We start from the raw sequence: 25,779 nt of genomic DNA on the forward strand, positions 1-25,779 counted from the left end.
ATGGATAATGAAATACAATGCAAATGAGATTAAGTCAAAGAGGAAGGCCCCTGAATGCAATCTTCAAGAGAACATAGGAGACATTTAAGCAAATATTGCCATAAATTAATTCAACACTATGCTTTTTGGAGTAATTTACAAACCAAATTGTGATGTCTATTACGTCTTGAGTCAAGGCATTAGACTCTGATTGCATCTATGTATAGATGCAATCTATACACCGAATCAGACTCTGGAATGACTTCCCTGAACACACAGTACAAAGGAGAAGCAGAAGAACTGGGAAGGAGCAAACTTGAACTGAATCTGCCTCTCTGCCTTGCTGCCCAGCAAGCATGCCTCGTGGAGGCCAGGAGGTCAACTGGGCCTTCCCCGAGCTTCCGACCTTTCCTCTATCACTCTCCCCATCACACGGTGTCTGCCTTGTGCCCTCAGGGTGGCATCCTGTCAAGAAACTGATAGACTAACCTCTCCACAATGGGGAAGTCACTGCTCAGTGTCACCCCTCCCTGCCCATTAAAAATATCCAGAGTTACAAAATGCCCTTGGAGAGGCCATGCTTCAACTTACGCAATCATTTTGATTGATGGCAATGCTAGTCTTTGCTCTCTAGTTGTACTGGTTTTAGTGATTTTATTGATATATAGAGATCAAGTTCAATTAATGTTTTTCTCCACAAGAATATAATAATATCACAAGAATCACTTCAGATTCAAGATACGTCACATGTCATCTTTGAATTACCCATCAATATAATTGTCAACAAAGAGTAGTTTTTCAATATAAATCAAAACCTATTAGCACTTTCAAATCTAAATGAACCTATTTTCTTTCTACTTATCTATCTATTAGTATCTTGTAAGTGCAGGCTGCTATAACAAAACACCACAGACTAGGTAGCTGAAATGACAGATATTTATTTCGCCCAGTCCTGGGGGCTGGGAAGTCCAATCAAGATCAAGGTGGCAGCAGACTCAGTGTTCAATGGCAGCCTTCCTGCTGTGTCTTTATGTGGCATATGGAGGGAGGGAAAGAAAAACAGAGAGAAAGACACAGAGAGAGATCTCATTTCTCCTCCTCTTACAAAGACACTAACCCCATCATGGGAGCTCCACCCCCATTACATCATCTAAACCTGTGACTTCCGGAAGATCCTACCTCCAAATACCGTCCCTGTGGGGTTAGGCCTTCACCAGATGAATGTGTGTGGGGCTCAAACATCAAGTCCAGAGCAGTTCGAGTGTGTTATTACAAGGCACATAAAGTTGTCCTGAAGTAGCAGAAGAAATAAATTTCTCCCGGTGAAAGGAAATTAAAGATTTAATAACTGACGCACAATGTCCAGAGGAGACATTTCCTCTGGGATTGAGCTGCCAACAGAATTGGACTGTCCCCAAATGTACGGTTTAAGAGAATTTCCGATGCGAAACAACTTTTCTTGAGGAGCAATCCCCGATGAACCCCAAGGCAACTTCTGGTTCTGGCATGTCTTGCCCTGGGGAAAAGGATGTGATGTAAGGATGGCCCATCTCCCCTTCGTTGGGCTGTTGATTCATTCCCCAAACACTAACGGATCCCCTGAGGAGCTTGGCCCCTGGACAAACCTTCCCAGAACGGCAGGCCATGCAAGTCTCCCCCCCCCACCCTGGGGAATTACCGGTGCATCCTGCCAGAAAGTGCACACTAAATGCTGACCCTGGGAGCCCAGCCCTTTCATCACCTTGTAATAAACTGGAATTTCCAGAAATTAAAATCCAAATCTGAAATTCCAGCAGAATCTCACCGTGTGCTTGCAATCCAAAAAGAGAGAAGGAATCATCTCGGCCTGCCGTAGGTCTCGGCATCTAAAATAGTTCCCTGCTGATTCATAATGTAAACACAGGGGTTAACTCCCTCCTTTCAGAAATCCGCCCTTGTGCACCCAAAATTATTGTTATCTGTGTTCAACCGTGAGAGCGTGACGAGCTGACTGGCTGCCAGGTTGGCCCTTTGCCTTTCCTGATTTGAATAAATAGATCTGGCTTTGGGCAGGTTTTCCAGACTGACATGCACTCCAGACACGCATGTTATTGTATTAAGATATATAGCGACACAAAAATATTTGTGTAATCAATATATCTCGCTCAGCTTTAAAATGTAGGACAGCTTTTCAAGTAGCCTCATTTTCACAGATCGAGGAGACTGGTCAGAAGCAGTGACAAATGTTAAAGGAGGCAGCATGTTTATTTATAACAGATTGATATTATATCTAGTTTCTGTGTACTAGGAAACGGAAATAAGTTTGCGCAAACCCTTCCCTGCCCCCATAACCCAAAACACAGGAGACACATCATCTGAGCCCTCTTACTGTTTAATGTAATACTTTATCCTGAAACGGGGTTATCGAAGGTCTGGGTTTTCACCCGTTGATTCACCCTAGGCTTTTTGCTTGACAAAAAAAAAAAGATTTCCTATTATAGTAAGGCTGTTCTTTAAAATGTATCTTTTCCTAATGTGGTCTCTTTGAAGTATCCTGTCTATCCTAGCTGTTTCACTTCAGTACACCATCAAAGGGGAGGAGTGAATGAAAACAAATGAAATTGAAACTTGGACCTGGCTAGGGCTGCTGAAGGCTCTTCATTTAAGAGACTGGTTCCTTTTCTCCCACACTGTGGAATCTGAATACACCCTTGAAGTTCTAGTCACCCCAACAGGGTCCGCCTCTACACTTCCTTCCTCCTGCATTCTCCCATCCCATTTGGCAAAGAAACCTCAGGCTCAGACTCCCAGGGAGCAACCGAAAAAGACGCTTGAGGAAGCAAATACAGGCCATGAACCCAGAAGCACGTAACTGAAGTTGGAACATGGCTGATTTAAAGAAATAGACCTTAGACAACGCACACCAATAAGATGTAGGTACTCACATGTGTTACAAAATGCAAACACAAATACTGAAGCTTTCTGGGGTATGTGGAAATGGCCTAAATGAGGCAGGATTTCAGGGATGGATTTATATTCATCCTCTGCTCCTTCCATTCCTTCACCATCAATTTAGCTTTCATTCCCTGGCCAAAGAACTCACAACCATTGGATCAACACAGTCTGTTGTAAATAATATTCTCCCAAATATTCATGAGTGGAGAGCTTGGATCTTTTTTTCTCCCATCAGATCATTTTTATACTGTAGTTTTATATTCTAGAATAGGATGTCAAACCACCATGACATTTTTCTTTGTTTCTCCTTCCTTTCGAGATCTAAATCCAATCATTTCTTCAATGTATATAGAAATCAAATTTCAAGTTATAGAAGTAACTCAGATTTATTCAACTAAATAAAACAATTCAAGGTGAAATTAAAAATTATTTCTCCTCTAACCTCCCTCCATTTTCCTTTCCTGAAGTAATACCCCTATCCATGCTTACACAATTAGACACAGTACCTGTACATACAATTAGGGTGTTTTGTCGTTTCTTTTTACAAACATGAAAGCAGTGCACACTTTATTCTGCTGCTCACTTGGCTCACAGAAGTACACGTCACGGACCATCCCCTACTTCCTACTTTTGATGGTCACAGGGATCGACACCACCAACGTTCCTCTGGTCCCCTACTGATGGCTGCCTTCTAGTTCTGTGTCTCTGCAAACAACGCTAAAACAAACATCTCTGTATGCCCCTCCCTCTCCCACCCTTCCTGCTTTCAAAGTTACCCAGTGATCCCTGGACTTTTGGCCAAAAATGTATTCCTGCCCCTCAGGAAAATGGCCACCTAGAGTTTGCTCCTCAGAAGAAATGGCTTATCCAGGCCCCAAAAATTAAACCGTGTTCAATAATAGCTTATTTTCTCTAGGACACTGTTTTCTTAAAAAAAAATTCCAGCAAATGAAACCTCAGATTTCTCTGGATGATTTCCTCAGTCTACTTAATTTGCACCATTGAAACAAAAATTTTATAAAACCACTAATTAGAAGTTCTTATGTTGTTTTCTGCTTGACCACAGTGTTTTAAAATAAAAGTTGAAAGGTCAAAGAAATCCCAAGTTGAGAGCAGGTGCTCCTGAAAGGACCCTTAACCTGGAACCCTTTGACATGGGACTGCCAAAGCAAGTCAGGAGCCAGTAGCTGGACGGAAAGGTTTTGCTCTCCTCCTGAAGAGTGAGGTGTCCACTCCAATATTTTGACCTCAAATTCATTCTTATTGGCCGAAAAAAACTAAAACAAAACAGAAAGTACTAGGGTTTGACTTTCTCTAAGCCACTTGCTCAGCTCTCCACAACCCACAGTCATGGCCTACTTTCAGTTCCTTAACTCTGGCAGGCTCCCACCTACCTCCCGCAGCTCCTCCGCCCTCTCCACACCCCCACCCCCACCCACACCGCCACCCACACCCCCACCCCTGGCTTCCAGTCTCCTGTCAGCCCTCTCCTCTCCCCTACACCCCCTACCTGAGCTCATTCAGGGTGTGGGGATTTCTGACACTATTCTTATGCTTACCGTGCTCTTTACTTATTTTGACCTTGATTATATGCTTTTCCCACCAGTTTTTGTACCTGTCCCTTTGGATTTAAAACTCATTGGAGAACTCCTAGTGCATCCACTCTGTGGGGGAAGGGTGGCAGCAGGCACTCCCTTTTATTTTCAATTACAGCAGTTGTAGTTACATAATCCGAGTCCCAGTTGTGAGACCATCAGGCCTTCTTGAGCCTCCCACTCTTCCAAAATCTTAGGCCGTGGAATCATGTCCATCTTTCTCCTGAATTTTAGGAAATCAGCATTCCACAAATTTACAGTGCATAAAAATTGAACACAGCTGTTTCCCTCGCCAGCTATCGCAAACGCGCTCCCAAGGTGCCCGTAAGTAGCACTGTGTGAACTCAAATGTTGCCTTGTTCATTAAAATTTATGGAAGGGAGCAGTTTCCTTAGTCCCTTCTGCACTCTCTGGGAAATGAAATTATCAACAAGCTAAGTCAGGAATTTTTCTGGGGCTCTGCTGTACAAGGAGTGAGATATCTAGAAAAGTCTCCCCTCACTGTCTTTCTTGACCTGTGTCTGGGAGCATCTGCCGTTTTCTCTGTGTGATCCCCACGCCCAGCCACCATCACGTCTACTCACCTGCCCCAGTTCTGCCTCTTTAAGGACCCGTGTGGCAACCCTCCACTGTCTCTCAGCCCATCCTCCCAAACACACACACCACATTGCACAGAAGAGGAAAGCCAAGTGGACACAGCCACATTTGCCCTGTATTTTCTTTTCTTATTTAAAAAGATTTTATTTATTTATTTTTAGAGAGAGTGGAAGGGAGGGAAAGAAACATCAATGTGTAGTTGTCTCTTCTTGTCCTGGTGCCCCACACCAGGGAACCTAGCTTGCAACCTAGGCATGTGCCCTGACTGGGAATCAAACCAGCAACCCTTTGGTTCACAGGCTCAATCCACGGAGCCACACCAGCCAGGGCCTACCCCTGTATTTTCTTTAATTTTCTCTTTGCTCACCTAGTTTCAAACTTTGCTATGCTACATCTCTTCTCCCTGTTCCTTGCCCCCCTTCACACACTCAAATTTACACGCACACACTCACTCACTCACACACGCATAGGCCCTACTAGACACAATGCCAGTCACATCACCTGAAAGCTTAGCACGATGCCTAGGACAGAGCTGTAGTCCTAAGGAAACAGGCTCTGCTCCTGGCGGGTTAGAGTCCCCTCCACCCTTATCTTCCATGTTCTCCTCTTCAGCACTGGGCCCTCCAAACACCCCACCCAGACCCAGAACTTCCTGATGGAAACCGCCAGCCGAAGGCTCCTCTCCCCCCTCTGCTCACCACTCCCATCCACCCCGGGCCCTCACTTTTCAAGTCTGTGGCTCTCCTTGCAGATGTGTCTCCTTCATTCCTTTCCTTGTTTACTCCAGTTAGTAACTGTCTACTCTGTTTCTAGGCCCTTCCTCATCACTGATTTTACAAACCCATTCCAAGTATAGACAGTTAACTAATAATACTAATAAAATTCTAAGTCCTATACTTGAAATACCAACTGTGAGCTATTTGACAACAGAGAACGGAGCAACTGTTTCTGCTCGGCCTGGGAGAGAAGGCTGCAGAGAAGAGGTCCAGGGAGCTGGGTCTTGAAGCATGAGTAGGAGCTCCTAGGCAAAGGACGGGAAGGTCATGGGAAAGGCTCTGCGTGGGAAAACCAGGGGCCTGTGCGGCTGCAGTTCGGAAAGTGTGGGCGGGGAGTGGCCCTGTGCGCCAGTGTGTAGAGATCCCGAAACAGCACGCATGCCTGCAGGACATACTTATTTTGGATTTTGGAGGAAGTTGAATAAAGCCTAATTTTAAAGAATGTTTTATGCCATAGGGAAGTCGAAATTTTAGTTTACGGCCAGAATTGGCCAAATGTTTTCGAAACCAAGGAAATGGCATAATTACATCTAGGTTTTTAGGAGGAAATAATTCAAGTCTATGAATAAAGTAGGGGGATTCAGGGGAAACAAAGCATTATGTCAGCAAACTATTTTTTAATGGCTGTATTGATTTGGATTAGGTTTATCCTACTCTTTTGTTGTATTTATTCCAAATCCAGGTTTTTCTTGGGAAATCACATTTCCCACCTTATGGTATTAATTCTGTTCATACTGATGCTTAGTGTATCACCACACAGGTGCCTGGAATCGACCTGGTTTCTGCCGCTCCCAATAGCTTTCTCAAAAAAATGGCGGTCATGTTCACACATATTTCCAATGATACTTGCCTTCCTCCATACGACCCTGCTTTCACCAGCTCATCAAGCATTTCTGCTCACTCTTGCTCCATGTCCATTGAAATCCCACTGGTCACACAGCTCTGTCACTACAAGTCCGTCACTGTCTGAGTTACGGCTCAGCATGTTGGCCTTTTGACGCACCTCTGGGAGATGCAGTGCCTTCATCGCTTATATAAATAACTATAAGGGTGAATATTTTAGGCTCCATGTCAGGCCGTCATGGGAAATATTTTGAGGCTAACAGTTCACTTAGCAATTGGTCAGTTCTCACCATGGAACAAGATTCCTATTCCTCCTTGGTGTGGTGCCAGCCCCCACCCAGCCCCCCCTTTCCATAAGTTTGGGGTACAGCTAGATTTGAGGGGAGGGAATACCCGATGAGGTGGGAAGGTGACTGTCACCCCCACATGACCCAGCATATGATTCCCACTGGGACAAAATTTAAGAAGAAATAAATTATAGATTTAGCATTTCAAGCTAGAAAAGAGATTTGCTTTTTAAATAAAACAATCCTCAAATCTTGGATCCAGTATTTTTTTTCCTTCTGGTTTCTTTGAAAAGCATTTCCCGCATAATTCTGCGGCGGCCCACGGGCCCACGGCAGTTCCACACACAATGAGTGCTATGAACTTGGGAAGCCTTCCCTTCCCGCTGGCGTCCCCAGCGCCCGGATCAGCACATCACTCACCACACAGGCAGGAGAAAGGCTTCCCACACTAACATGCTCTTGAGTGCCTAAGCCAATCTCATTTATAAAAAGCTAAGCACCCATGGCATAACTTGCGGTTGCTCCAAAAAAGTCTTAACCTGAGCTTTGTCAAGACACATGCTGCGTTTAAAATCTAAAAAACATTATCACACTCGGTCTGTAGAGACTCCTGTGCTACCCCGCTACTTCTAATTTTTGTGGAAATTGTACCAGCTGTTCAACCAGCAAACAAGAGATGGATCCATGTACAAGGGCCATTGAATGGAACATGACTATTGTGTTGTTTATTTTCGTTTTTGCCAAAGAAATCTAAAGAAATATTTTGTTCTTCAATATATTTTCTGGAGATTATTTCTATTAAATTTCTTAAATATTTCCAGGATAACTGGATACTTGAGCTATAGACCTAGAAGAAAACAAGCAGCAAACCTCAAGAGGGCAGAGTTATTTTTAAGCCTCCTCCGGCCGAGGCACGAGAGTCCTACAAAGGGAACATTGTGGTCGGTGTTCTATGGTAAAGTAAGTTATTGGCCCTCGTCCTTTATTCTTTTCTACACTGATCCCGTCTTTAACACTTTGCTTTTTTGCTCATGATGGATTTTTTGTATTAATTTTTTAAATATTTTATTAAAATATCATTTATCCCCTGGCTGGTGCGGCTCAGTGGATTGAGTGCCGGCCTACCAACCAAAGGGTTGCCAGTTCAATTCCCAGTCAGGGCACATACCTGGGTTATAGGCTGGGTCCCCAGTAGGGGGCACATGAGAGTCAACCACACATCGATGTTTCTCTCCCTCTCTTTCTCCCCCCCTTCCCCACTCTCTAAAAATAAATAAATAAAATCTTTAAGAAATAAAATAAAATATCATTTATTTTGATTAAATATCTGGGTGCTCTGTTAAGCTTTTCATTGAAAACAAGTGCTTACTCACCTCACCCTCCTTTTAGCTCTGGTCACACCCTCTGCCATGTGATTGTGAAGTTCCTCCACCTACCAGAGCATATTTCTTCTCCTCTAAGTTTAGCTGTGTGACTTGCTGTGACCAATAAAATGAGACAGAAGCAATGGTGTGTCGCTTTGAAACCTAAGCCTTATAAGGACTTGCAGCCTTCCACTTGACCTCTCTCACTTCCACCATCACCGTGAGAACTTGCCTGTGATCCCAGCAGGAGAACCTAAATGGAGCAGTGAAGGAGAGATATGTGAACAGAGGCAACCCAGCCAAGCCACATCAGCTGGGCCCATCCTAGATCTGACTTCACACAGACCTCTGAGCTAAATAAGTGTTCACTGTTGAGACTTTGTGGTTGTTTGTTACACCAAAATGCAATATACATAATAATAATTATATTACCTTGTCAGTAATTGGCTTCAGAATGGCAATATCTGGGCTCAGTGCAGCCAACAACACAGAAGAGAAATTTGCTGGAATCTTCAAGAGAAATTACTCCTTTCTTTTATGAGGCATACCAAGTCCTCTCTTTTATTTTCTTCCTTACTTCTTTGTGAATGAGAAAGCAATGCAGCTCTGGTAGCCAATAACGACCATCTGAAGGCCTCCAGGAGAATTAACTTGAAAACAAAATCAGGCAATGGAGGAGTACAGAGCTGTGACAATAATAGAAAACAAAGCAAAAAAATGACGATGACAAAAAATAAAGCAAAAGGCTTGATCAAACCACGCCTGAAGCCCAACCTACCTTTTGATTTCTTATTCATGTGATTCAGTCAATATCTGTCCTTGTTGTTTAAGCCAGTTTGAATTGGGCTTATGTTTCTTACAGCTGAAAGCATTCTTACTGGCTAATTCAGACCAAATGACTATTTCCAAACTCACTTTAGGACCTTTTCTTTACATTAATCCAGATTTAATAGATGAAGACTCTCAGTGATCTCATCTAAAGTCCATAAAGTTCATAGTCATTATTGAAAGTTCTGCGCTCCTTCCCTCAGGGCTTCCTCCATAGAGAGCTTTACATGGCTTAACTGGCATCTTTATGCAGATGGCGTCTCTCCCTCTGTCAGTGTGGTCTTAATTATACAAATAACTTCTCACCTTTCCCCAAGCGATTTCTACTTTAAAATGGAAAAGGGAGGGAACTGATTCAATCAATTATTATATTTTCATATGATAAAATTTTTGCATCTATTAAAAATAATGTATTTATTAACTACTCAGACATTTACTCAAGAGCTACTCTTCAGTTCTAGGGACTGTGCTATGGAAGAATACTTGATGATACAGGGAATGTTAATACAGACTGTAAAACATATTTACAGTATGATCTTAAATACTTCATGTGAAAAAGGAGTGTGTGTACACATACCTACAAAGAAAATAAGACTGGAAAGATATTCTAAAAATATTAATAAGGATCATCTCTGAATAGTGGACAATTTATTTCTTCTTTGTGCTTTTCCACATTTATCACATTTTCTGTGGTTACTTTCTATTCTGCAAACTGAAAAACTACCTCAGAAAGGAAAGTATGCTATGTTCTAGATATGTCTAATAAATCTTAAAGTGTTTATCATCTATGCTCTAACATTTCATTCTTTTTTCAATGAGCTTTGTTGTTTAATAGATACTCAGGTTGCTATATGTCTGAACTAGAGCCAAAACAAAGGAAAGGAATATTTTTAAATAATCAAGACATCATATGTACTTTTATAATTGCCTCTTTTTTTCACGTCAGATTGGAATTTTGGAAAAAGGAAGAAGAACCAGACAGATGCCACGCGTTATGTTTCCTACTCAGACCTCCTCTGAAGCCTGGGGACACTTCTTGGGAAGTCAAAGAAAAGGAGAAACAGAGAGGTGTCATGAGACTCAGCAGTCTGGGGGTACAGAGAGAATACGACTAACTCCTTCCATCCCTATTAGAGGAAGCAGGTGACGTACTTGAACCCTCCAACGGACTAGCAAGGGGAAAACCCACGTTGTACTGAAACCCTTCCAGGGATAGGCTGGTTACTATTTCAAGGAAAGAAATTTTTAAAAGAAAGGGAAGTGGAAAGAAAGATGAGACATGTGTATGATTTTATTTCAAAATGATAATACAATAACTTATCTTAAAATACAATGGAGTATCTTTATCTTAAAGTGATAATACAATAACTCTATTGTACTACTAGAAGGAATTGGAATAAAGGAAAATAAGTTAGAATTAAGGCTGAAATGCTCTACTGCATATAGAATTGAGTACCTATGTATAAACTACATTCAGAAACTAATATTATAAACTACATATTTTTTCCTTACTCTTTTTAAAAACTCTTTCACACATGTTACTTCAATTCTCACAATCTCCTTAAGCAGGACTTAAGAAAAGTATTCTTCTCCCCATTCTTTATTTTTTATAAATGAGAATCGTAGAAATGAGGTTAGAATTCAAGCCCAAGTCTTATATGGTTAGGGCTCTTCTCTGCTAAATAACTCAGGTATATTTGTTCTGCTGATGAGATAGAAAACATCTCATTTCCTCTTTTTTAATATGTATATTGAACTAAAAAATTGATTACAATGGGTAAAATTTTCCACACACAGAAGCACCCAGTTCAGTCTCCACTTTCAGTGATGTTCTGAAAAATATAAGTCAACTGACATGCACTTGATCTTAATAAGGAACAGACTTCTTTAGAAAATTATAGCCTTTATATTAGATTTTTCATTACTTTTTCCTTTACTTGAAAATTGCCTACATGCTACTGAAAAGAGTACATCTTGGGGGATAAAAAAAAATGTCTCAAATATCAAAGGACCTGTGGCCAGAGTCTCTTAAGATAGTAATTTCTCCCTCTCTCTCTCTCTCTTTTTTAAATCAACTCAGTAGAAATTAACTTGAATCATATTTTTAAAGAAAACCAACCTGATCTTGGACAGCTCACGTGCAAAATGAAAAAGAATAAAGTTAGAAACCACACAACATCCAAAATCGTTCCTGTGGAGAAAATTGCCATTGCCACGGTCAGAATGGTTCACTGCTAAGAAACGGTTGGGTTGGGCTTGATGAAGACCGAACCCTCCTCTCAACCGACCTGGCCTGTGGCTCTGAGGTTTACATATGCATGACAAACCGTAAATACATCCGTGGAGGTACTTACTGAAAAGTTCAATAAACCATTAAGATAGTTCTAATTTTTATCTGCCAAGAAACACGCGTGTCTCACATTTCCACCTGATAAAGTTCTCGAAGTGAGTGTCCTCCTCTCTGGTAACCTGGGAATGTGGTTTTGTGCAGTCACCTGGATGTGTAAGAATTGTGAACTTTGTATACCGGGTGGGAAGTAGCTTCCTAGAGGCTAGGGTCTATGTTTCTATAAAATGACTCTGCTCATTTCCCACTAGAACCCACAGTGTATGGACAGAGAATGCCGCCAAAGGCGTCTCTCTGGCCTGCTGGCCTTCCAGGAGCTTCCCGGCTGGGGCAGTCAGCGTGGCCATGAGCCTCCTGCTCAGAACCACCTGGTGCTTATTGATAATGCAGATCCTTGGGCCTCACCCCAGACTTCGGAGTAAGAATCTCTTGGAGCAGAGCCTTGGAATTTGCATTTTAACAGGCCCCCTGGATGATTCCTGGGAATTTGAGGGTCACCAATCTCCCAGCTACTAGAGGAGTAAGATCCACCCCAGCAAGGGTAAGCTAACACAACCCAGAGAAAGGGGCCCAGCGAGGGTGGGGATAAAGCAGCGGAGTAATGATGGAGGATTGGGCTGGTCAGACAAAACACCTAAGCAAATGCTAGACTGAGAGAGGTTCAAATAACAGTAACAAAGAAACAACCTTTTGCCCACAGGACAGTTAGCTGAGCTCCCCATCCAGCCCGCACCTATGACAGGGACTAGAGAGGACTAAACAGTGTTGACAGAACTGCCAGCCCACCCTGATGCATTGTGGGATCTGCCCCTCCTCGGCCACACAGGATTGCTGCGCACATACATCGAAAACAGTGAGCCTCTACCCCACTGGTGTGCTGGTGAGTGTTTAATAGGCTCTCCAGAAAGAAGAAAACCCTGACTCAGAGCATTGGCCAGTTTCCATGCTATAAATTCTCTCACCATGGCTAATTTCAAGCCATTTAACGTGATGTCACTGAATGTAGACTTAGGAATATAGGTACATGATGGTTCTCATAAGCCAATACGAACCAGCACACCCACACTTCTCACATAAAGAGAAGACTCATCACTTTTATATCATTTTGTCCTTCTCACATTCTTGTATCTAAGTGTCCTTCCTGTCTCACAACTGCACATGTAACTATTTTTTGCTAATAATGCATTTAGAAGGTACCCATTTTGGGCCCTGGCTGGTGTAGCTCAGTGGATTGAGTGCGGGCCTGCGAACCACACAATTGCGGTTCGATTCCCAGTCAGGGCACATGCCTGGGGTGCAGGCCAGTTCCTAGCAGGGGACGCAGGAGAGGCAACCATACATTGATATTTCTCTCCCTCTCTCCTTCCTTCCCTCTCTAAAAATAAATAAATAAAATCTTTAAAAAAAACACTTTGTTTAAAAAAAAAAAGATACCCATTTTTATACAAAAGATGGTTTGTTTTTCCCTAACAAAATAAAAAGTTTGAATCCAGAAAATGTTTACCACAGTTAACCTGCCTCTTTTTAATCAAATAAAAAAATTACCTTGTGCCTGTGTGGTGGCAGAATAGGGTCTCCACCAAAGATGTCTGCATGCTAATCCCTGAAACCTGTGGCTGTGTTCAATTACATGGGAAAGGGGAATTAAGGTGGAAAAAGGAATTGAGTTTGCTGATTCTCCGATTTTCATATAGATTGTCCTGGGTTATCTGGATGGACCCAGTGTTATCACCAACGTCCTTAAATGTGGAAGTGAAAGGCAGAAGGGTCAGTGTCAGAGAGAGTGATGCGATATGACAAAGACTACAGGCCACTGCCAGGTCGGAAGATGGAGGACGTGGCCAGGAGCCAGAGGGTGAGGATGGGACCCCTACAGAGGCTGGGAATGGCAAGACAACGGATTTTCCCCTGGAGCCTTCAGGGAGGAATGCATGCTGCCGGCACCTTGATTTCAGCCTTAGGAGACCCATATGGACTTCTGACCTCCAGTATTTATTAGTTAAGAAAATAAATCTGTGTTGTGTTAAGCCTCTAAGTTTGTGATCATTTTTGACAGTAGCAGTAGGAAACTAACACATCCTGTTTTTCAGGGAAGAGGCAAAATAAAGCAAGAAAAAATACAAAACCAAAAAGCCATAAGTGGCCCTAGCAATGCTGGCCACATCTGCCCGTAGTGCAGGCAGGGAAAGCCTGTCCACAGCGCTCTTGCTACACTCATACGTGTACACACACACACACACAGCGCAGGATGGGCACCCTGCAGGGCTTCAGGAAGCAGTTAGACTCTGAGGAATTTGTAAGATACTAAAGAGCTTAAGCCTCAGCTGTTCCTTTCGACTATTCTCACAGAGGAAGTGTTCCACCTTGATGCCACGTCACTGTCACATGGATACCTTAGAACAAGACTCTCAGCCTAAATGTAGCACCTGCACCAAACTCTGGAGCTGGTACTTAGCACCACCCTTCCTGGCCAAAGGCAGGACATTCAGAAATCTCCAGAGGAGTCAGGCATCCTCTCTTATGGATGCTTATTCATTCAAGGGTGGGAGAGCCTTAAGGTATAAAGTACACCCTCCTTCGAAATCTCTAATTTGCCACCTTTAGATGTTCTCCATGGAGCTAAGAGATCCATTAGTCAAAGTTTCACATATTGCAGGCGACATCTAAGACAGGTAAAACCAGTGGCCAAAGCCACCCCATGAGCTCACTGGCATCAGAACCAGGACTCATAGCCCGAACCCTGCTTTTGGCCCTTGGTTTCTCCACTACAACTCATGACATGGACTCTGAAAAAAAAAAAGAAGGTAAAGCTTCATTCTATACTAGCGTCAAAGAACAGATACTGATTGTTTTGAAAAATAATTATCAATTCCATACTTATTTGTATAAGATAGGGAAAGGCTCCCAGCCTCTCATCCCCTTACTTTGGCCTCCTTCCCTACCCTCTTTCTCAATCTTTCCCAAGGAGAAGAAACACTAAGATGGCTTTTTAATGCAAATATTGACCAGGCCACATTTGTTCTGGAGAAGGTTCGCTGGATTCTAAAATGTCAGGCACGTTACCTTCCATCATGTTTTCATTTCCATGCAACAGGAGAGAAAACAAACATAGAACCCACCTCATCGGGACAGGCTCTGGCACTCTCTTCTTTTCCTGTGCATTCCATTCATGGTCCCACATGCTGGCCGGAGGATGGTCTATCCCAGATGTGGGTTTGGGATGGGAGGAGAAAGGTGAGTGACAGCCCGGCCCCGCCAGGAGCTCCGGCTCAGCCTCATCGGAGTTCTGCTTCGGAGTGAGGGTGTGAGTAAGAGGTCTGACCGGGAGCTTGTTAAACCAATATTAAAGTAACGTGAGTTCACTTTTGTTTGCTATGGCTCCTCGTACACATTGTTCCCCTCACTTCTCAAGAGAAAAGGCATTGCAGAAAGCCATCTTTTGGAAGGCCAGGGAAAACAGAGAAAAGAAGGAATGGCTGCTATACACAACACTAACAAATCATCCAACAAACCTTATGTTGACAAAAAGAAGCCAGACACCAAAAAGCATATACAGTTATGTTTCCATGTATATGAAGATCAAGAACAGGCAAAACTAATCTACAGTAAATGATTTCAGATTAGTGGTTACAGGGAAAGAGTTGAGGGGGTGGAATTATACTAAAAAAAGACTAAAGGGAGCCTTCTAAGGTGCTGAAAATGTGATCTGTCTTGATCTGAGTGACGGTCACACACATGTATATATATGAGAGCCAGTTGTTGACCACTGGCTGAGTCGCGAACTCTAAAACAAAATCCCATTTGTCACATGAAATGTTAATTTTCAGATAGTTATGTACGTGAAGGTGCATTTCTATTTTTAAAGCTGTGAAATCTTTAAATTAGAAACGTAGAAGCTATATTTACTCTTGATTAGGTAGAAGAGTGTTTCATTTAAGACATGTTTAATTATATTTCTCAACCTGAATTTTCTTTCTGATTAGAAAGATCAATGGGAAGGCCCTGTATCACCCGCTATTTCCAGAAGGAGTCTTTGTTTGTTTGTTTGTTTGTCTGAGGAAAGGCAAGGCAAGAATTAGACATTTTATAAGAGTTACCACATCTGGGTTCTTCTACGTGTTTATCTGTAAAAAGCCGAAATGTTTGCCAACGTTTGAGATATTTTAGTGTTCTCTTTGCTGCATAACTTTTATGTCCTACATCTCTTTTATACAAAAGGAAATGAAGAGGCACATAACTGCTGCTTAGGGTGGTGACTGTGGCATTCAAAAATTTTTTAATCATCTTGTTCAAGAATTTAGAGGAGATGTTATAAAATATGCATTTACTGGTATTGGAACAGATGAAAACACAATATTTTAATTTTTAAAGACCAGAAGAGCTATTTTAAAAAGCATGTGTTTTTCATAGCATACTTTATCCCAATGATTCTAAGGTTTCTATTAAACAGAAAAACAAATTACAAGTCTGGCAACCACAAAGATGGAAGGGGGAGACGTCTCCATAAGTGAAAGGGATCGTACCCAATAGTAAAGTGATGACAAAATACCACGGTGTATTGACAGCATTGTTAAAGCTCCAAATTATACTTAATGATAGCTGACTGATGTCTGGGGGGACAAGAGCCCATGGATGGCTGACTGTTGACAAAAAAGGGAAAAAGAAAAACAAGGGCGAGTGTCTCCTCCAGAAAACAGCTCAGTTAAACAGACTCAGCTGAGACGCAGCAGCTTCCAGGACAAAACACCTTCCATTCCGATCCAGTAGGTACATGGACCAAGCCCGGCTCTCTCTTGCATGCACAACCCAGGCTACTTTATCAGCCCGTGGGGAATAAATTTAGCGCCCCAACAGTAGCCCTGGATCCAAATTCCAGAGACACCAGTTCAGGTCAGGACTCTCGTCTCTGAGCAGGTGGAACTTAGCTTGTCAAAGGCAGTTTAAATGTGGTATTGAGTGTCAGCTGAAGCCCGGCAAGGTCCCTGTTCCTTGCAGAAATGTAATATTTACCAGGAAACTGTGAGCTAAGTAGACTAGGTCTGGTAGAAGGGTGTGGGTGTTTTAGGGTGTCTAAACTTTTAACAGAGAAACTTAATATTTGCATAAGCAAAGAAGATTATTAGACTAACGGACCGACACATTCACATGCCAAGCATCAAAGTCAGACATTATAAGGTCTGCTTTCCTAAGGTAAAAAATTTCAAATGCTAGACTTGTCACCTGGCAAAATAGATCCTGGAGCTAATTCGGGGAACTTGAGAGGAATGTGTTCCTTGGCTGAATAAAAATCCCTGCCATTTAGGGAAAACAACGGGACATTAAGAAGAAGCAAACCCTCATCACTACCCACCGTTTTCAGCATCGCCCAGTAGGTCCCACCGCGAATTCGTCCCACAGGTAAAAACTAAATCCAAGAGGAAGAGAATGGAATTTAACATTTAAGACAATATTCCCTTAACTTTTTTTAAGAGTTCGACATTCTTTTGTGAAAGAAACATTCATCCGATCAAATTTTAATTACACATTTTTCTCCAGTTTTTAGACAAAGCACAAACATTGAGAAGTTTTGATAATGACGTCTAATTCTAGAGCTGTCAAAATGTTGTTACTTATTAAGATAAATGAGTCATGCTATCATTGTTACAGGAGAAAAAAAAGATGCTCTTAATTAGAAATAAATGGGTAGCAATCGTAATCTGTATCAAAATATTCTTTTACCTAAGTTTAACAAATTCCTAGTACTATCCAGACACAGAAACCCAAATTTAATTTGGCCACCTACCATGCACAAAAACATCATGTTGGTGCTGTGTAGACGCCAAGACTTTTACCAGTCCCCGCCCTACAGAAATGTACAGTATGAGAACCGCACACAGGAGGTGCGTTCAGCAGGAAGAATGCCATTTTAGCCAAACCAAAGGATTGGTAGGCTATCAAGGTATGAAGATTGACAGAATTTTCCAAATGAATGTCATGAACTAAGTTTCCTCTAAATGGTGGAAAATAGTCCCTCCTCGGCCCAGAAAATGCAGAGTAACTTAATAGGCTTGTTCACTTCTACAGCCCCTGGCACACAATTTCCCTAAAAGGAATTGCTTAAGCTTTGTGGGGTGGGCAGTGTTGTTCATACCCTGGAGCTCCCTCAAGTTCTGTGTGGACACGCCTCTCACACAGACCCATCTCTGCGGGCTGTTCGGTGGGCAGTCAGCTCTGGGGCACCAACCAGATCACTCTTTGACTTTGGAAACTGGAGACTCTGGCAGGGTCTACTTCTTCTTTCCATGGCATTTTCCCAGCCTGCCTCTTGCCAGCTTCAAGGGAGGATCGAGTGAATGTTTTGCAGCGTACGCTGAAGGTGATACCTTTTCAGCAAGCCCATCACAGGAGTCAGAAATCAAAAGGCAACCCACTGTGTGGGTTGCGTGGGCCCAAGGGCCAGCAGCAGAGGCAAATGGCAGCTGTTCTGAGCCTCCTGATCAAGGATGAAGGATGAAGGTCACACTTCAGCTTCTTAGACATGGTCTGGAGGCCAGGGAATGGCCTCGCTGGCCTCGCAGTGAGGTGGGAAAGGACGTGTCCATGCTTGGTGTGGGGACTCTTGGTGACCATGAATGAGAAAGAAAAACCTCTGTTGTAAAGAAGCAGTATGTGCCCATGCCCTGCAGGAACATGGGCTGTGGTCCCCATGGAGGGACTTGATGAACACAAACACTACGTCAAATGAGAGTTCTGACATTAATGCTGGCAATTAGTATATTAGTGTATCTGTGACCAACAGGAGAGGCGAGGCCTTCTTCATCAGAGGCCTGTGACACTGCGGGGAGGGAGTCCTTCCATGCAGTGCAGGAACTGCTGAAGACGCAGGGAACTGGGAAGCAGAGCAGGAAAGTAAGGAACACATAAACATCAGCAATCCTGCAGACATGGGAAAGGACTAGAATGACGGTTGCTGAGCAACCACATCCCACAACAAAGTGAGGTGAGACCACAGCAGAAAACAGTTGAGGCCCAAAGGAGCGGATCAGACACTGGCCTCCGAGAAGAACCTCATGACCAGAAAGTGTGAGCCATGGCGGGAAAGCCGGGATGTGGCCACGGTTCCTTGATTACCACGGTAGAGGAAGAGTTAACACCATGGATTATATCTTGTTGTTTTTACCCAAACATTTTGCATCAGTGCAAGCTGGAGTAGTTTGGGAATTTAGGATACACTGGGCTTAAAACTGTATCATTTCTAAATCTGATCGAGGCAAAGTTAATGAGTTTGGAGCCTTGAAAAAGAGAGAAAGAGTTTTGACTCACTTGAAATAATGCTGGAAAAATGCATTTCAAATGACAAGCGTTCAGAACTCTTTTTTAAAACACAGCAGTTTCCAAGGTTTACAATTTTGTGGGTCTCTAATGGCGAAGACCCTACAAAGCAAACCCGGCTTTGCCAGCGTTCTCTTTTAGAATGTTCTTGGAATTTGGTTGAGGTTAAGGATATTTCCATAACGTAAGTCTACACCTTAGCTGTTTTCCAACATCTGAACATCACTGTTAATGGGACAGCTTCTCTTTTTATTTTACTGTGGCCTTTCTCAGCTTCCCACAACTGGGATAGTATTTCATATCCACAGGAATGGAAATAATAACCAATAGCTCACTTTCCTCTCCTGTGGTTTCTGTTTGTGTTTTTCTCCTGCTTCCTTGAGCTTCCTCAGCACCCCTCCTCCCCAACCACTTTTCAAGCACTGCTCCACCCAGCATCTTTACTGAAAGTCAAGTTTTATGAAGAGTAAGACAAAAAGAGGGTAACGAGGGCTAATGAATGCCTAGAGCCTGTCATCTCCAGAGCACTGAACTTGAAGCCAGAAGGCCAAGGTTTCAGGCTAACCCCCAAGCTCCACACCAAGTCTTCAATGATTCCCTAATGTCTATAAAAGGTAGAAACTCCTTAGCCTGGAATTCGAAGTTTTCCTCAATCTGACATTGACCTGCATCAGTGTGCTACCACAGTGCCCACATGAATTCTCTTCTGCAGCCAGCTGGGAGGCTGCCCCCGAGCAAGGCACGCTCTTCCCTGGGGTCTGTGCTGTGCCCAGGGCTCCACTCACTGACAAGGCCAGCCGCATCCTTCCCCGCAGACGTCCCGCTGATCGGGAGCCCAAGCATGGGTCTTACTCTGGGTCACCACACTCAGATGCTGAAATAAGGTTATAGCTTCAGTCAAAAGCAGAGTACATTAAGTGATACTCGCTTTCAGTAAAAGTCACCTTAAAAGATCTTCAAGCCAAAACAATAAAGGGAACTGAAAATAGAATCTGGTGTTTGTAGATCAAATCTAAATTGAATATAAAAATATATTTTTATATTCAATTCAAACTGGCCTGCTGACTCAGTTTGTTCACAGCATAGTCCCGTACACCAAAAGTCTGCAGGCTCAATTCCCAGTCAGGGCACTTCTCTAGGTTGTGAGTTCAATACCAGGTATGGGTGTGTATGGAGGCAACTGATTAATGTTTCTCTCTCTCTCTCTCTCTCTCTCTCTCTTCCTCTCTTTCTAAAATCAATAAACATATGCTCGGGCGAGGATTAAAAATTAATTAATTAATTAATTAAAAGAGGGCAGTGGTCAAATCTACATGCAGAAAGGATGTGTCAGCAAAAGAAGGACTGGCCTGCTTGAAACCTAGAGAAAGGGAGCCAGCGTGTCCATGTGTCCCTGTGACTCTCCAGAGGACAGCGCCTCCTTCCTGGTGAGCACAGCACTCTCAGCCACCTGGCTGACGGTCTCTGAGCAGAGATGAGTGTGCCGGAATATCACGATCCAGTCGCCTCCCTGCTGGCACCACCCCATCCTTTACTTTTGCTCAGATGTCATGCCCACCAACGAACCTGTGGTCATATTTGAACTCCCACGGAGGTGTCTTTAAGGAAGAGAAACGCTAACTGGAGAGCATGAATATCCCAAACCTACGACATCAAACAAAGGGTCATTGGGTTTGTACTCTTTACCTTTGCCCTCTGTGAGTCTGTTTGGCAGGTACCCCTTGCCGAGAACATGGCCAACCGGAGGCCCACGGACCAAATTGAGTTTGTGAACCTCACAAGCTAAAAGCCAGAGCACAGATGTGGGATCTCCAGGAGGTGATGCTCTCCAAACACCCTGTGGGGGGGCAGCCTGATCCCTGCAGCATCACCCCGCTGCCTCTATAACTGCCACGCGATCTCCTCTTGCACCAGTCTTGGTCTGGTTAAGAGGGAAAACCCACACCAGTTACTTTAACAGAGAGATCTTAACGTGAGGAATTGGGCACTAGGTATTAACCAAAAAAAAAAAGGGGGGAACACCAAGTTTTCATGGATGTAACAAATGCAGAAAGTGCCTCCCACCCTTAAGGGTTGGGGGAACAAAGAAAGCATGTTAGAATTATTAAAATTTTGAAAGTTGGAGTAACGTCATGGGCTAAATTACGTCCCTCCCCTTTAAAAAAAATCTGTATGTTGAAGTCCTAATTTCCAATACTTTGGAAGGTGACTGTATTTAGGGACAGGGTCTTTAAAGAGGGGATTAAGTTAAAATGAGGTCATTAGGGTGGGCACTAATCCAGTATGACTGGTGTCTTTACAAAAGGAGGGGATTTGAACATTGGTGTGTACAGAGGGAGGACCAGACGAAGAAGACACAAGAGAAGACGGCCATCTACAAGCTAAGGAGGGGGCCTCAGGAAAAACCAACCACAGCAATACCTTGTTTTGGGGCTTCCAGCCTGCAGAACCGTGAGAAAATAAGTTCCTGTTGTTTCAGCCACCTGGACTGTATGTAGCGTTTTGTTGTGGAGGCTCTAGCAAACTAAAACAAGGGAGGGGAGGATTCCTGCAAACTGTAACTCAGAAAACTAAGAACGGGGCATGCACTGCTGGTGTGGTGCCCGCGATCCAACAGGCAAAGCAGGGAAGTGGTTTGCTGAGTCCCAGCTCCAACACTGCAGGGCAGGGGAAGAAGGATGGTTTGCAACTAAGACAATAGCTCAATGACAGACATCATATTGTATTTGTAGATATTCGTCATCATCCGCTTGGAAGTAGCTCCAACAGGGCAAAGATTTTGTATCGTTCACTGCTCTGCCACCAGCACCTCTGACAAATAGCAAGAACTCAATAAATACTTGTCAAATAATTAAGTGAATTTGTATCCTCACCCAAAACAAAGGGTGAAAATCAGACTATGGTGACACATACTCTCCAAAGTATCTCATAACCACTGTATTAGTTAGGACTAGGTTGGCTTTAACTACCAGAAAAACCAAAACTATAGTGGCAAAGGATAAGGCCCTTATTATTATTTCCTAGTATGTGGTACAATGAATCTTGAAAACATGTGTTAAACTGGGCTGGGTTTTGTTGGCTTTTTTTTTCCCAAGGACAAAGTGCATTTTTCATGGTACTTATTCCAGGCCCCCTCTGGACATCAGCCAGGGTTTTGCTTGATCTCCATGAAGACACTGGAAAGTTCCTAGTCTGGAAGCATGTGGGCAGCTATTCACCGAGGAGTGACCTCCCTTTCTGAAGGGTCAAAAGAAGGAAAAGGTTCACCTCTTCGTGTCTGAAAAAAGCACCCGCTGGTGCATTCTGAATGCAGAGATCACATGCTGAGATGCAGTGATCACAAAAGTAAATCTTTCCTTCCGCCTTAATAAAAAATATATGCAGCCACAATTTCTTCTATCTGATTATTCATAATTTCTAATTTCCTGATAATGAACATGTATTTCTTATGTAATAAAGACTTTTTTTTAAAGCACAGTACAGTGGTTGTTTCCAATTCTCATGGTTACAGAATGAGTCAATCTTTTTAATGTCAATTTTTTTTTCAGAGTGACCTAGTAGAAGGAGCATGAATCTGGGAGCTGGAAACTTCCAAGTCCTTGTCAAAGCACCAAGAGTCCCTTGCTGTGTAGCCTTTGCAATTCTTTTGACCCCTCTGAATTTTGCATTCTTGTGCCATAAATAAGGATACTCAGAGACATTGAAAAGTACAATTGGTTACTGTTCGCTGTATCTATAAAGGCATGATACCTTTTTCATTTAGAATAGATCAAGAATTGAGTCAGAGGCACACCACCTAAATAAAAGCTGGCTTTATTAGTCTCCATGCTGAGGAAAATGCTATGTCCTTTGAGTATATTGCAAAGATCAGCCTTTCAGTAAACCAAAGCCTCGCAATCCAAAACCTGCTTTGGTTGCCATGGAGAAAGAAGATTGGAAACATTCCTTTACTCATTTGCCAAGTATTTACTGAGTGCAGACAATGAGTACCACTTGTAGTAAAGGTACCAGCCTCTCCCGTCCTCCTTCACAAACATTAGATGTGTGCCCACAGCCCTGGCATCCCTGTTCTTCATGGCACAAGCTCTCTCCAACCTCAGCGGATGGCACTGAAGAGAGGAGCTGGCCCAGGAGGAACTGAGCCTGTCAGAGTCAGTCTCCTGTGAACTGAGACTGAGTCAGGGATCTCTTAGAACTTGGGGTGGCCACCATGTTGGGCCATGTACAAGCAGAAGAGCCTGGGGTGCAGCCAGAGCAGAGACCTTGAAACCGAGGAGAAAGGACAGGGAGAAGAGGGGAGAAAGCTGCTGGTTTCCACAGACCAGGAAGAACTCTTGCTGGGTTCAGGAGAGTCCTGCGTATCTCCCAGTAAACTCCTTTCTCGATTTGGGTTGAGCAGGTTCTGTTTCATTGCCCCAACAACCCCTGCTTAAATCTATAGAGCCTCACCTTTTATGGAAGTGAATACTAGACTAAACTTGCATACACCAGGAAGAAACCCACCAAAAATCTGGGAAGTAGTATAAAGTTCCCAACTTCTTTTTTTTATATATATTTTATTGATTATGCCATTACATTTGTTCTATTTCCCCCCTTCATTCCCCTCCACCCTGCACACCCCCTCCCCCACCCTTCCCCTCTTTAGTTTATGTCCACATGTCTATCTCAAGTTCTTTAGATTCTATATTTCCCCTACTATTCTTGCCCTCCCCCCTATCTATTTTCTACCTACCATCTATGCTACTTATTTTCTGTACCTTCTCCCCCCTTCTCCTTCTCCCACTCCCCAAGCCCTTATTATATGAAATGTTAAAGGGACTTATCTAAGAAAAAGAAGATAAAAAAGATGAACGGTGAAAGGACAGCAAACTCACAGTTATTAAGAACCACACCTAAAACAAAAGCAAACTAAGAGGACAGCTAGATCAGGAGCAGAACCATAGAAATGAAGATCACATGGAGGGTTAGCAACAGGGGAGTGGGAGAAAGTTGCCAACTTCTTATTCTGCCAAATAAAAAATAAATGTTATACTGTACTATCATCAACATCATGCTATAAATTATAATGTAGATGTAATACATAACACTTTCAAGTTGAATAGTTTAATTTAAAACTCATTGCATTATTCTTTTTCCACTTTTTATTAAAGTACAGTTTACATATAGTAAATTTCGCCCTTTCAGGTGTACAGTTCTTCAAGTTTTGAAAAATGTATAGTGCCATATAATGTCACTACAATGGAAGAGTTAAAGAGAACAGTTCCATTACCTTAAAAAAAACCCCTTTGTGCCCTTCAAAGTCCACCTCCATCATCACCCTCAGCCCCCGGAAACCACTGACCTGTTTTCCATCATCGTAGTTTTGCCCCTGCAAAAATTAGCATACACTTGAAACGAGGCACGATGCAGACTTCGAGCCTGACAGCTTTCACTCACTGTGATGTGTTGGAGGTTTAACCATGCTGATGTATGCACCAGTGATTCATGTCTTTCTTTGCTGAGTAGTATTTCATCACACAAATGTTCCACGTTTTGTTTATCTGTTACCCAGCCGGGAGACGTTTGGATTGTTTCTGGCCTCAGGTGATTGTGAATAAAGCCACTATGAACATTCACTTACAGTTTTTTGTGTGAGTGTAGGTTTTCGCTTCACTTGGGCAAATATCTAGGAAAGGAATTGCTGGATCTTACAGTGAATGTGTATTTAACTTTGCAAGAAACTGCCGAACTGTTTTCCTAAGTGGCTGGGCCATTTTACATCACACCAGCAATTGCTCCTGTCCCTGATAATGTTAATTTGTGTTTATTTTAGCTATATAATTCTAATAATTATTTAATGGCATTTATGGTTTTTATTTGCATTTCCTCAATGATTAATGATGTTAAACATCTTTTTATGTGCTTATTTGCCATCTATATAACTTCTTTGATGAAATGTCAGTTTAATTCTTTTGCCCATTTTTAATTGGCTTATTTGGTTTTCTTAGTATTGATTTTTAAGAATTCTTTATATATTCTGGAAAGAAGTCCTTTATCAGATAAATGCTTTACAAATATCATCTCCCATTCTGTGGGGTTTTTTTTTTTCATTCTTTAACCACTGCATTATTCTTATTTTTGTATTTTGACTTGGACAGTTGAAAATATTGTCAAGAATATCATTGGCATGGCAGTGTTTGTGAATCCCTACTATGCAGAACACAGAAAATAATGGACAAGGATGTGAATAATTTTGTTAGTGACCCAGTGCATACATAACTTAACCTTATTTTAAGGCAGCTGTACTCCATGGAGTCATCCAGAGACCCAAGTTCTATCGTTATCTTGTGGTTCAATCATCCTCTGGCATATTGTCTTCAACTGCTTGATTGACGTTAATTCACTTTAATGACGTCATTTTATTTGCATTCCTGCCCTAAGGAAAAGAGGAAGTAAAGTGCAACTACTTCCTTTTCAGGACATAATCCGGAAGTTACCAAACCTTAGTCACTTATCCCCAGCTAGCTATTAGGCAGGCTTGAAAGTATGCTCGTGAGCTGGGGCAGCAAAGTGCTCTCTTGAACTCTATTACCATGGAAGAGTATACATGGGAGGACAAGCACAGTCCACTAGAGATAAGAAATGGAGCTGTTGTACCTAAAATCAGAGTTTCTTACTTTTACTGACAGAAACCAGAAAGCAGAAGTTCCTTTTTACAAGCTACAAAATGCTTTGCCCAAAGCCACTTTTGAGGTCAATAGAAAGTGGAATGTGATTTTCTTTTTGCCTTGGAATTAGTGAAAGGAGTTGGCAAAAGCTGAGGACAAAAAGGGAGCCAAGCATCAAGTATGTCAAGGACACCCAACAAAACCAATAGCATACCCCTCCAGCCCCACCCCAAGCCTCCCAAAGACTGAGTTAGTGAAGAGGTAAGAGGAA

The 25,779-nt window shown here is 42.6% G+C and overlaps 1 long non-coding RNA gene across 1 annotated transcript; it reads right to left on the reverse strand.

The window, feature by feature from the left end:
- Positions 1-945: 945 nt before the first annotated feature.
- LOC128627105 (uncharacterized) lies at positions 946-1,841 on the reverse strand. The gene is made up of 3 exons (XR_008391229.1): positions 1,784-1,841; positions 1,159-1,495; positions 946-1,005 (listed from the first exon to the last, which is right to left on the reverse strand). It is a non-coding gene; the product is annotated as an uncharacterized LOC128627105 (long non-coding RNA).
- Between the last annotated feature and the right edge of the window lie 23,938 nt (positions 1,842-25,779).

This window comes from Artibeus jamaicensis, unplaced genomic scaffold (assembly GCF_021234435.1).
Source record: "Artibeus jamaicensis isolate MK-2021 breed Jamaican fruit bat unplaced genomic scaffold, CSHL_Jam_final contig_3176, whole genome shotgun sequence".
Taxonomy (NCBI): Eukaryota; Metazoa; Chordata; class Mammalia; order Chiroptera; family Phyllostomidae; genus Artibeus; species Artibeus jamaicensis.